The sequence below is a fragment of the Cervus elaphus genome, chromosome 32, assembly GCF_910594005.1.
Source record: "Cervus elaphus chromosome 32, mCerEla1.1, whole genome shotgun sequence".
Taxonomy (NCBI): domain Eukaryota; kingdom Metazoa; phylum Chordata; class Mammalia; order Artiodactyla; family Cervidae; genus Cervus; species Cervus elaphus.
This window is the reverse complement of record NC_057846.1, coordinates 24,797,513-24,809,816: the sequence shown is the minus strand read 5'-3', so window position 1 is coordinate 24,809,816 and position 12,304 is coordinate 24,797,513. Positions and strand designations below refer to the sequence as shown.

Genomic DNA, 12,304 nt, shown 5'->3' with positions numbered 1-12,304 from the left:
CACAGCAGTAAAATTCATATTCCACTGATCAGTCAGGTTCTTTATTGCTGATTAGGTTTCCTGAGTAAGTTCAGTAGTAGCCCTAATGAAATAGCTTCAGATTTGATGGATGGAAAGAGATGGAGCCTTGTTTAATAGTACTGTTTCAGTTAAGACCTTCACAATTCTTGCCAAATGGAAACTGAAATAAAATTTCAGCATATCCAATCTGGCCCTTTTCATGAGAGACACGTTATTGGTTCTGAAGCACCACCAAAGCAGCATCATATGGGAATGACCAACAGGTCTGGACTGTGGCCCCAATCTGTCCAGAACCGTTCACTTCATTCCATGGTCTGATGATTCCATTCGAGGACTGATGCCAAAGCTCCAATACTTTAGCCACCTGATTCGAAGACTCATTGGGATGACTCATTCCAATGACTCATTGGAAAAGACCCCGGTGCTGGGAAAGATTGAAGGCAGGAGGAGAACGGGATGACAGAGGATGAGATGGTTGGATAACATCACTGACTCAATGGACATGAGTTTGAGCAAGCTCCAGAAGATAGTGCAGGACAGGGAAGCCTGGCATGCTGCAGTCCATGGGGTTGCAGAGTTGGACATGACTGAGGGACTAAACAGCAACAAATTTATCCGGTAAATGGATCAAATGTCTTCTGGGCACTCTGGATAGGACCATACATCAAAGACCGATTGGCATGAACTAAGCATCTGAGGGGCATTTGGGGCAGGACCAAATATCCTACAAGGGGAAAGGAGAGGAGACAGCAAACACTGACTTGAAGTGAAGAGGCTGGACAGCAGGCCCCTAGACCAGTCTGCACAGAGGACATGATTGAGAGAAAGCAGCCCTGTGTCCCTTCCACTGCCGTTACAACCAGGAGGTCACGGCTGTGCAGAGAGGGGGGTTAAGGACTGCAGGCACAGCTCTGAGGGGACCAGTGCCCCCGCAAGCCCTACACAAATGCAGTGTAGGCAGAGCTCTGACCTGGCCGTGTTCATCTTCCTCCACGAAGACCTCTTTCTGTGTTCCCTTCCCTCTTCACGTTCAACAACACAAAACACCCAGACGTCAGTCCCAAGGAAGTCAGTCATCCCCACCCCAACCAGGAACCCAGGCTCCTAATTATCCACTTCTACTTATTTACTAAAAAACATTCCATTCAGGGATCCTATGCCAGCATGTATATTCATGTGATTACAATAATTTGCCCATGAGAATATGAAAAATGATCTTTAACCTTCCAACTGGTAGATGTTTACATCCTAAAGTACTTCTTCTGTTCCCAGGAGGAATTCTAATTTGTAATATATGGAGATGGTATGTCTCAGCAGTGGTTTCTATGGTACCAGAGTGCCATTCATCCAAACTCCCACAGGGAATGAAACAAAGAAATTAACTTTATTTATCTCATTTAATCTTCACAAATTAGTGAAGCAAGCTTTATATATATATATTTTTTTTTACCTTTTATAATAGACTGAAATTCAGAAAAGGTTAAATGACTTGCCCAGAACTTAGTAATTTCATGTTCTAAACACTCAACATGTTTTGTACTTTATGTCAGAATTTTTAATATGAGTATTCAGAAGTATTAACTTTGAAGGCAAATTAAGAGTCTTTTCTGTGTATGATAGTAGAACATGGGACTGTTATTCCTAAAGAGCAGGTGCTTTTAGTCTGGAAAGACCTGAGTTTGAATCCCAGTTAACTTGATCTGCGATTAAAGGAAAGGTCTTCAGATGTTCTGAGAATCACTTTTGTCTCCAGAGAAGGGTAATGGATGTTTAAATGAATTGGTGTATTTAAAGACCTTGTGCCAATAGACACAAGCCCTTTTTAATGTTTCAAATTTTTGAGAAGTAAAAAAATAAAAAATCCTGTGTTTGGAAAATTATACTTAGATTTCTAAAAATTATAAAAAGCTATTCACAATTGTTATCATAAGGGCCTACTTACCATATCTCCATTTTTAAAATGCACCAATTAGAGCAATTTTTAAAATTTTTTCTTGGAAGTTACCACATAAACACTGGTGCTAAAAAAACACACATTGCTCTATAATTGGGAAAGTGCTCCTGAATAAGAGAAGATTAGTTATAGTAATAATACAGGGGACTGAATTAGTGCTACAGAACTAGAGTGTTATAGATCTAGAGGTAGAAGTTATATCTTGGTAGCCAACTCAATGGCTGGTTTAGACCTATTTTACAGCTCAGAAACTGAATTAAAGAAACCAATCAGTCTACTTTTTCAGGTTTTATTATTGACAGCCTTCAGATAATATTTTTATTCATTTATTACCATTTTATTTTATTTATCCCAAAGAGGAAAAATAATGCTGAAGGCCAAGTTAAGAAAAGATTTTATAACAAGGCAGTTTTCTGTGACTGAGCCCCTCAGTAGAAAAAATCACAAAAGTGAACAGGATTCAGGCAAAGAAAGGAAGAGTGAAACAACGTGGTATTTGGAAAGTAGGAAACACTGCAAATGTCTCCTGGGGAACATAACACATCTCTCTTCTCTCTCTCAATATATATAAAAACAAATACGGAAAAATAAACAATGCTCTTTTCCCTTTACTCCTGACTGTTCTGAGAAATAAAACCAATAAGATACATACACATATATGTATGTATTAAGAGTGGAAGGGGAAAAAGTATTTGTTCAACTTTACTGAGGTTTAATTGTCACAAAAAATTGTGAGCTATTTAAAGTATACATCATGAAAGCATTGCTCCCATCTAGTTAATATTCACACTCATCACCGCATATATTTACATATTTACCTTTTCCAACATGTTTTATTTCTCTTATAGCTGAAAGTCTGTTCCCTCCTTTTACCAACCTCTCCTTATTGCACCCTCACCCCAGCCCCTGGCAACCACTTTTCTACTGTTTCTATGAATTTGACTGTTTTAATCTTTTTCAGATTCTACATATAGGATTTGTCTTTTTCTATCCGGCTTATTTCACTTGGCATAATGCATTCAAGGCCCACCTATGTTGTTACAAATATCAAGATTTCCTTCTTGCCTCCTGGCTGAATCATATTCCACTGTGTGACCTATATATTTATACATTCCACATCTTCTTTATCTACTCATCCATTGAGAGACACTCAGGTTGTTTCCATACCTTAGCTGTTGTGAATAATGCTGCAATGAGTGTGGTAGTGCAGATATCTTTTGGTATCCTGTTTTCATTTTCTTTGGATGTATACCCGGGAACGACTTGCGTAAGGTAGTTCTATTTTTCGTCTTTTGAGGAACCGCCACACTGTGTTCCATAGTGGCTGCAGCAGTTCCATCAACAGTGCTCAAGGATTCCCTGGATAAAAGGCATTTTTTATGATAATTTTAAATCAGATCATACCGTATCTGAAGCTAGTCATCCCTGGAATGTCCCAATTGAAGAGCCTATAGATTTCTATATAGAAAAATAGCACTAGTTTGATTTCAGTTACTTACGATTGAGGGATTATTGATTGATGCATAAGTAACTCAAGCTAAAAAAAAAAATCACTAAAGCTATTTTGTTATTTTATGTGCTTAGTCACTCAGTCGTCTCCTGCTCTTTGGGACCCTATGAACTGTAACCCACCAAGCTCCTCTGCCCATGGGGATTCTCCAGGAAAGAATACTGGAGTGGGTTGCCATGCCCTCCTCCAAGTGATCTTCTGCACCCAGATCTCCCACATTGCAGGCAGAGTCTTTACCATCTGAGTCACGAGGGAAGTCTTAAGAATTCTGGAGTGGGTAGCCTATCCCTTCTCCAGGGTATCTTCCCAACACAGGAATCGAACCGGGGTCTCCTGCATTGCAGGCAGATTCTTTACCAGCTGAACTATCAGGGAACATAAATATTCCTAAAAACACTGAAGGTGTCTAAGTGAGAAAACCATTCATAAAGGCAAAAATAGCATTCAATACACATACACCCATATAAATACTACCTCTATATCTGAAGCTGCCAAAAATTCCAACCAACCAGGATAGGTACCCCTAGGCTTTAATACACCGGAATTGTTTCAATTCCTTGCTTTTCATAAGAAAGATTTTATTTCCTCGGTTGATCAGAGAGCATTCTTGGAGAAAAATCTGTTGATATTCCCCTTGCTGAGTTTTAAATAGCCTGAGTATGTGTGATATATCTTTTGTAGTGAGTACTTTAGAGAAAAAGCATTGCTTTTAAATCTCATGCATGCCCCAAATGTAATGTGAAATAAATTCCACTGTGGATGAGCTCCTGCCATGTCTAAAAACTGAATTGTAATATGCAAGTTTCTCTGAGACAGGTCATTTTTTTGTGGTCTTAAAAGCAGCAAAGCTAAGAGGACTGATAAATTTTAAATCTCTCTAGCAGATTTCATGTAAAGCAGTAAGTTTACATCTCTATGCAACTCTAGTAGCAAAAACATGAGTAATTCATTCTGAGTCTTCCCTGGGAACTCAAGCCTGTTCAATTAACAGGGTATATTTTACTCAACATAGGAAAGTTGTGAATAAAAAATAATAATGATACCAACTGCCTTGAGTCTGCTCTCGAGAAATTTGTGTTTCATCTTTGAGACGAACCTAGTGTCAGAGAGTGTAGTCTCTCAATTTTTCCATCTTATTTTTGGCATCCTTCTGAAACTATCAGATTGTAATTAAAAGCTCCAAATCAGGGCTTCCCTGGTAGCTCAGGTAAACTGTCCGTCTGCCAATGCAGGAGACATGGGTTTGATCCCTGATCCGGGAAGATCCCACAGGCTGCAGAACAGCTAAGCCTGTGTGCCACAGATATTAAGCCTGTGCTCCAGAGCCCAGGAGCCGCACCTACTGAGTCTACTTGCAGCAACTACTGAAGCCCAGGCCCCGGAGCCCATGCTCAGCAATGAGAGAAGCCACCGCAAGCAGAAGCTCGCACACTGCAATAAAGGGTAGCCCCTACTTGCCGCAGCTAGAGAGAAGCCCAAGCAACAGCAAAGACCCAGCAAAGCCAAAAATCAAACAGTAGAAAATGTTTATTCAATTAACATTTATGGAGATAATGTTTTAAAAAATCTGGGAATCAAAATCACTATTTGGGGGATCACTGCTATAGGAAGTAAAGAGCTGAAGTTCCCTTCGTGATTCTCTCATCCCTCAAGGGTGAGGAGTCTTCTTTGAACTCTCAAAGAACATCTTACCTTTCCTAGAGACCCTTCTCAAATGCAATAGGAACCTAATTAAATGGCAATATCAGCCATCGCTTATTGAGCACATACTATATGCCAAACACTTGACTTGCTTTTCATATAGTATCTCTCCTCATACATCATTAGCATCTTTCATATATCATGTTCCTTTCATATATTGTCTTACCACACCATAATCTTTCACATATAGGTCTTGTTATTTCCAGCTTAAAGAGCCCGAAGAGATCAGTGTGTATGTATGTGTGTTAGTTGCTCAGTCGTGTCCGACGCTTTGTGACCTCATGGACTATAACCCACCAGGCTCCTCTGTCCATGGCATTTCCCAGGCAAGAATACTAGAGTGGGTAGTCATTTTCAGGGGATCTTCCTGACCCAGGGATAGAACCCGTGTCTCACACATTGGAAGCAGATTTTTTTTTTTTAACCATCTGAGCCACCAGGGAAGCCCAGTGAGGTTAATTAAGCTCACACTGAACTAAGGTCACAGCGTCTTTAAAGGAGCCAGATTCAAACCCTGACCTGTCTGTCATCAAAGCCCGGGTTCTTTCCACTCCGCTGTGCATTCCTGAAAACGTGCCTCCAGGGCCTCATACTGAAGCTGTGAAGTAATACATTAACACAAATACAGTCATAGCGGCCCTGACTGGCTTTTTTCTCCCACACCTCAGATCATTCCACCAACTACTAAAGCATAGTCTGTAACCTGAGAAAACGTCTTCCCAGAGGCATTTCACCTGCAATCACCGAAGATAAGAAAGCATTCCATACGCCACGCTGCTCTTAACTCAGTCCACAGAGGTCAGCCCTTCACTGTTACCAGAGTTTCATGACTGAGCAGAGGAGAAACCAGTGGACCAAAGGGACATTCACCTAACAGATAAGACTTGCAGATATCAGCTGCCGAGTAACAGTCACGTACCATGCACTGACTACTATGCGTGTCCGGTACGAATTGAAGTATGCAAAATAAATAGTTGAGCACACAAACTTTTTTTCCAAAAACAAGTCATTTGCAAATGCAAATTGAGGTCACACAGGCATGAACTGTAAAATAAGCGTTAGGACATTCCTGTTTTATCTCTTCTGCTCCAAGAACTTCACAGCTGCTCTTAATGTGTGCGTGAATATTTTGTGTGTGTGTTTTGAAAGTAATGTATTACCTTTCTTAAAATTCTCTATAAATGGCAGGTTGTGGCAGAAATGTTTTTCTCAAACACCAAAGCTTTCCTAAAACACTGAACCTTATTCTCAGAACCCAGTGTGTTAGAAGTGAGGTAAGCAAGTGTCATTTCTTCTTAAAAAGAAACGTATCATTTCTTTCAAACATAAGTTTTTCCCTTTAAAGTAATTTTACTGGCCTCTGGAAAACATTTGTATAAAACATTAGATTTTATAGATTTTTTAAAATTTCCTTTCCATACTCTTATCAGTTATATGCCATTGAAACTGACTGAGCAGCTGTATTGGTTAAAACGATAGAATAAGAATGTATCAATACTCTGTAATGACCTATATTGAAAATGAATCTTTTAAAAAGTGGATATATATATATATATATCTGACTCACTTTGGTGTGTAGCAGAAAGTAAAACAGTGTAAATCAACTCTGCTCCAATAAAAATTTTTTAAAAAGAATGTATTATAGTGTTAAATTCCTCTATAGTAAGCTATATGTTTTTTAATTGTGGCAAAATACCTGTGACATAAAATTTGCCCTGTTAACCATTTTTGAGTGTACAGTTAAGTAGTACTAATTACATTCACATTGTACTGACTCACCATTATCTCTAGAACTTATTTTTCAAAACTGAAACTGTACCTATTAAACAATAATGCCCCGTTTTCCCCTCCCCTCAGTCCCTGGAAACTACCATTCCATTTTTTGTCTCTATGATTTTGACCTACTCTAGGTACCTCATGTAAGTAGAAGTGTACAATATTTATCTTTTTGTGATGGATTATTTCACTTAGCATAATGTCCTTAAGTTTCATTCATGTTGCAGCATGCATCAGACTTTTCTTCCTAAGGCTGAATTCATTGTATGTATGTATGTTATGTATGTCCATTGTATGTATATGCCACGTTTCATCCACTCCGTTTGTTGAGGGACACTTGGGTGGCCTTCTTCGGCTACTGTATGTAATGCTGATATAATCATGTGTGTTCAGACATCTCTTTAGGATCCTGCTTCCACTTCTTTAGGTCTGTGCCAAGAAGTAGAATTGCTGAATCATAGGATTGCGTGCTGAGTCGCTTCAGTTGTGCCCAACTCTTGCGACCCCATGGACTACAGCCCATTAGGCTCCTCTGTCCAGGGGGTTTCCCAGGCAAGGATAGCAGAGTGTTTTGCCATTTTTTTCTCCAGGGGATCTTCTCGACTCAGGGATAGAACCCAGGTCTCCTGAATTGCAGATGGATTCTTTACCAACTGAGCCACTGGAGGCTAACCCCTATCAAATACAAATGATGTGCAAATATTTTCTCCCAATCCACGCATTGTCTTTTCACCCTTTTGATTGTGTCCTTTGATGCAGTTTTAAATTTTTGATGCAGCACAATTATCTTTCATTTTCTTACCTGTGCTTTTGGTGCTATATAGAAAAAAATCACTGCCAAATCCAATGTCATGAAGATTTTCACCTAAGGTTTATTCCAAGTTTTATAGTTTTAGCTCTCCCATTTAGGTTTTTATGCATTTTGAGTTAATTTCTGTATATAATATAAGGTAGGAACTCAACTTCATTTTTTTGCATGTGGATATATATACATGTGTGTATATATGCCATCAATTCTCATTATTCATGGAAGTTTTGTTCTACACAGTCATTATAAACACTGAATTAGGGAATACTGATCCATTGCTCTTAGAGAAATACAAGGTCAGTCTCCTGAGAGCCTGTGGTCACATTTTTGTCAACTAATCAATACATAATCTTGTATTATGTGTGTTTCTGTTTAAAGATACCCTATTCAATGTACATTGTTGATTTATTAATGTTGAGCTCAGAGCCAACAGGACTGTGACTCATGGCTGAATGAAGCTTATCTAACATACTGATTTTCTCTATAATATAAGCCCTGCTCTTAGGAACACTAGAATGCACTTCAACACAATGTTTGAGGTGACTTTAAACAGGAAAATCACCAACGAAAAATATAAAAAATGAGAAAAAGGTGGCACTAAATGGACCGTGAAAAGGACACTGTACCCAGTGCAAGAGCAGAAACACGAAGGCCGAGTGTCACCTTGTTCCACTTCACTTGGGCGCTCGTGTACAGATTGACTGAAGTGTTTTGCTACTCTGCCTATTTCTGCAAACGACCATGAAATCCCCACATGTATTGATGCGGGGATTACAAATACATTTTAGTGGGACTTCCCTAGTGGTCCAGTGGTTAAGAATCTGCCACCCAATGCAGAGGACACGGGTTCCACCCCTGATCAGGAATCACATGCTGCGGGCAACTAGAGAAAGCCCACGCACCACAACAAAGGCCCAGCTCAGCCAAAAATAATAATAATTTTAAAACACACACGTAAATACATTTTAGTGAGTAGGCAAATTTGAAAAAATCGAATCCATGGATAATGAGGACTGTGCAAATATGTGTTTTTCGACTTTGCTTCAGGAATCCTTCTTTCTCTGACATCCGTTGAAAGAAAGAACTGGATATGCATAAGCTGTGAGAATAATATGTATATGCTTAGTCTTGGTCCCATATCAAGGGCTCTGATATAATTTAGTTGGGTTCCTCCCCCACCCCCCCCCCCACCCCAGAGAACTTACCCACAAGCATCATTTCAGGAAGCACTGAGAAAAAGATGTTCATTCTAATTCTGAAATTATACTATATGTGGTTGTTTGATCCAAATCATTGACTATTCTGAAGACAGGTCAGGTTGACTCAAGTAAATAAATACCTGTCTCTTGGGGAGATAGATGCACCTTACTTAGCAAGACCCAATGTCCTAAAACACTTAAGCAGGTGACTCAGAAACTTCATCTGGCTCCAGTGTAGCTTCTGACAGGAGGAGACACCCCTCTCTAAAAAAATACTAAATAAGCAAGGGAAAATAGTGCATAGGAACCTAGAATGTTAGGTCCATTAATCAAGGTAAATTGCAAGTGGTCAAACAGGAGTTGGCAAGACTGAACATCGACATTTTAGGAATCAGTGAACTAAAATGGACTGGAATGGGTGAATTTAATTCAGATAACCATTATATCTACTACTGTGGGCAAGAATCCCTTAGAAGAAATGGAGTAACCCTCATAGTCAACAAAAGAGTCCAAAATGTAGTACTTGGGTGCAATCTCAAAAACACGAATGATCTTTTGTCATTTCCAAGGCAAACCATTCAATAGCACAGTAATCCAAGTATATGTCCCAATCACTAATGCCAAAGAAGCTAAAGTTAAACGTTTCTGTGAAGACCTATAAGACCTTATAGAACTAACACCCATAAAAGATAGAGGACTGGAATGCAAAAGTAGGAAGTCAAGAGATACCTGGAGTAACAGGCAACTTTGGCCTTGGAGTACAAAATTAAGCAGGGCAAAGGCTAAAAGAGTTTTGCTGAGAGAAAGCACTGGTCATAGCAAATACCATCTTCCAACAACACGAGAGATGACTTTACACATGGACATCACCAGATGGTCAATACCAAAATCAGATGATTATATTCTTTGCAGCTGAAGATAGAGAAGCTCTATGTAGTCAGCAAAAACAAGGCTGGGAGATGACTCTGGCTCAGATCATGAACTCCTTATTGCAAAATTCAGACTTAAATTGAAGGAAGTGGGGAAAACCACTAGACCATTCAGATAGGACCTAAATCAAATCCCTTAGGATTATACAATGGAAGTGACAAATAGATTCAAGGGATTAGATCCAATAGACAGAGTGCCTGAATAACTATGGACGGAGGTTCCTGATGTTGTACAGGAGGAGAGAAGTGAGAGAGAGCGAAAAGGAGAAAGAGAAAAGGAAAGATACACCCATCTGAATGCAGAGTTCCAAAGAATAGCAAGGAGAGATAAGAAAAGCCTTCCTCAGTGATCAATGAAAAGCAATAGAGGAAAACAATAGAACGGGAAAGACTAGATATCTCTTCAAGAAAATTACAGATACCAAGGGCACATTTCATGCAAAGATGGGCTCAATAAAGGACAGAAATGGTATGGACCTAACAAAAGCTGTGATCACTCACCTAGAGTCAGACATCCTGGAATGCAAAGTCAAGTGGGCCTTAGGAAGCATCACTGTGAACAAAGTTAGTGGAGGTGAAAGAATTACAGCTCAGTTTTTTCAAAGCCTAAAAGATGATGCTGTGAAACTGTTGCACTCAATATGCCAGCAAATTTGGAAAACTCAGCAGTGGCCACAGGAATGGAGGTCAGTTTTCATTCCAATCCCAAAGAAAGGCAATGCCAAAGAATATTCAAACTACCACACAAGTGCACTCATCTCACACGCTAGCAAAATAATGCTCAAAATTCTCCAAGTGAGGCGTCAACAGTACCTGAACCAAGAACTTGTTCAAGTGGATTTTAAAAAGGCAGAAGAACCAGAGATCAAATTGCCAACATCTGTTGGATCATAGGTAAAGCAAGAGAGTTCCAGGAAAACATCTACTTCTGCTTTACTGACTACGCCAAAGCCTTTGACTCTGTGGATAACAACAAACTGTGGGAAATTCTTCAAGAGATGGGAATAACAGGCCACCATACCTGCCTCCTGAGAAATTTGTATACAGGTCAAGAAGTAACTGGACTGGTTCCAAATTGGGAAATATGTCAAGGCTGTATATTGTAACCCTGCTTATTTAATTTATATGCAGAGTACAACATGCGAAATGGCAGACTGGATGAAGCACAAACTGGAATCAAGATTGCCGGGAGAAATATCAATAACCTCAGATATGGAAATGACACCACCCTTATGGCAGAAGTGAAGAAGAACTAAAGAGCCTCTTGATGAAAGTGAAAGAGCAGAGTGAAAAAGCTGGCTTAAAACTCAACATTCATAAAATGAAGATTGTGGCATCTGGCACCATAACTTCATGGCAAATGGATAGGGAAACAGTGGAAACAGTGGCAGACTTTATTTTTGGGGTTCCAAAATCACTGCAGATGTTGACTGCAGCCATGAAATTAAAAGATGCTTGCTCCTTGGAAGAAACGTTATGACCAACCTAGATAGCATATTAAAAAGCAGAGACATTACTTTGCTGACAAAGGTCTGTCTAGTCAAAGCTATGGTTTTTCCAGTAGTCATGTATGGATGTGAAAGTTGGATTATAAAGAAAGCTGAGCACCAAAGAATTGGTGCTTTGGAACTATGGCGTTGGAGAAGACTCTTGAGAGTCCTGTGGACTGCAAGGAGATCAAACCAGTCAACCCTAAAGGAAATCAGTCCTGAATATTCATTGGAAGGACTAATGCTGAAGCTGAAGCTCCAACCTTTGGCCACCTGATGTGAAGAACTGACTCATTGGAAAAGACCCCGATGCTGGGAAAGATTGAAGGCAGGAAGGAAAGGGGATGACAGACGATGAGATGATTGGATGGCATCACCAGCTTGATGGGACATGAGTTTGAGCAAACTCCAGGAGTTGGTGATGGACAAGGAAGCCTGGAGTGCTGTAGTCCATGGGGTTGCAAGGAGTTCGACACAACTGAGCTGAACTTTAAACTGAGCTGAGTTGGACTGAACTGAACTTTAAACAAGTACTGTTCTTTTCAGCCTGGCTCTAAGGGGTGTTACTGGAAATGGACAGGACACTCCATTGCTATATTCACTTCCCTTGAACCACACTAACCTGAGGTTGCACATGGGGAGTCAACAATTGGGAAATACTATTAAGATCCCATTCTCTGAGAATTCAAGACTGAGGGCAGTCATGGGCCTGTGGTGAGTCCAAGTTAAAGGTCAGCTCATGGAGGCTCTGGGACTCTTCAAGCTGACTTCTCCCTGCTGAGACCTCCTTCATGCCTTTCCATGGAAATGAGTTGATTTCATTCAAACTAAAATAGGCTTTTCTGTTTTAGTTTATATTTCTAGCATTTACAATGAAAGTATGTGTACATACTTTTATATCAATAGATATGAAATA

The 12,304-nt window shown here is 39.8% G+C and overlaps 1 long non-coding RNA gene across 1 annotated transcript in view; it reads right to left on the bottom strand.

The window, feature by feature from the left end:
* Nucleotides 1-12,304, bottom strand: part of LOC122688015 — a 61,392-nt gene that overhangs the window by 13,094 nt on the left and 35,994 nt on the right. The window contains exon 11 of the long non-coding RNA XR_006339300.1: nt 3,143-3,334. This is a non-coding gene — a long non-coding RNA (uncharacterized LOC122688015). The remainder of the gene's footprint in view (nt 1-3,142; nt 3,335-12,304) is intronic.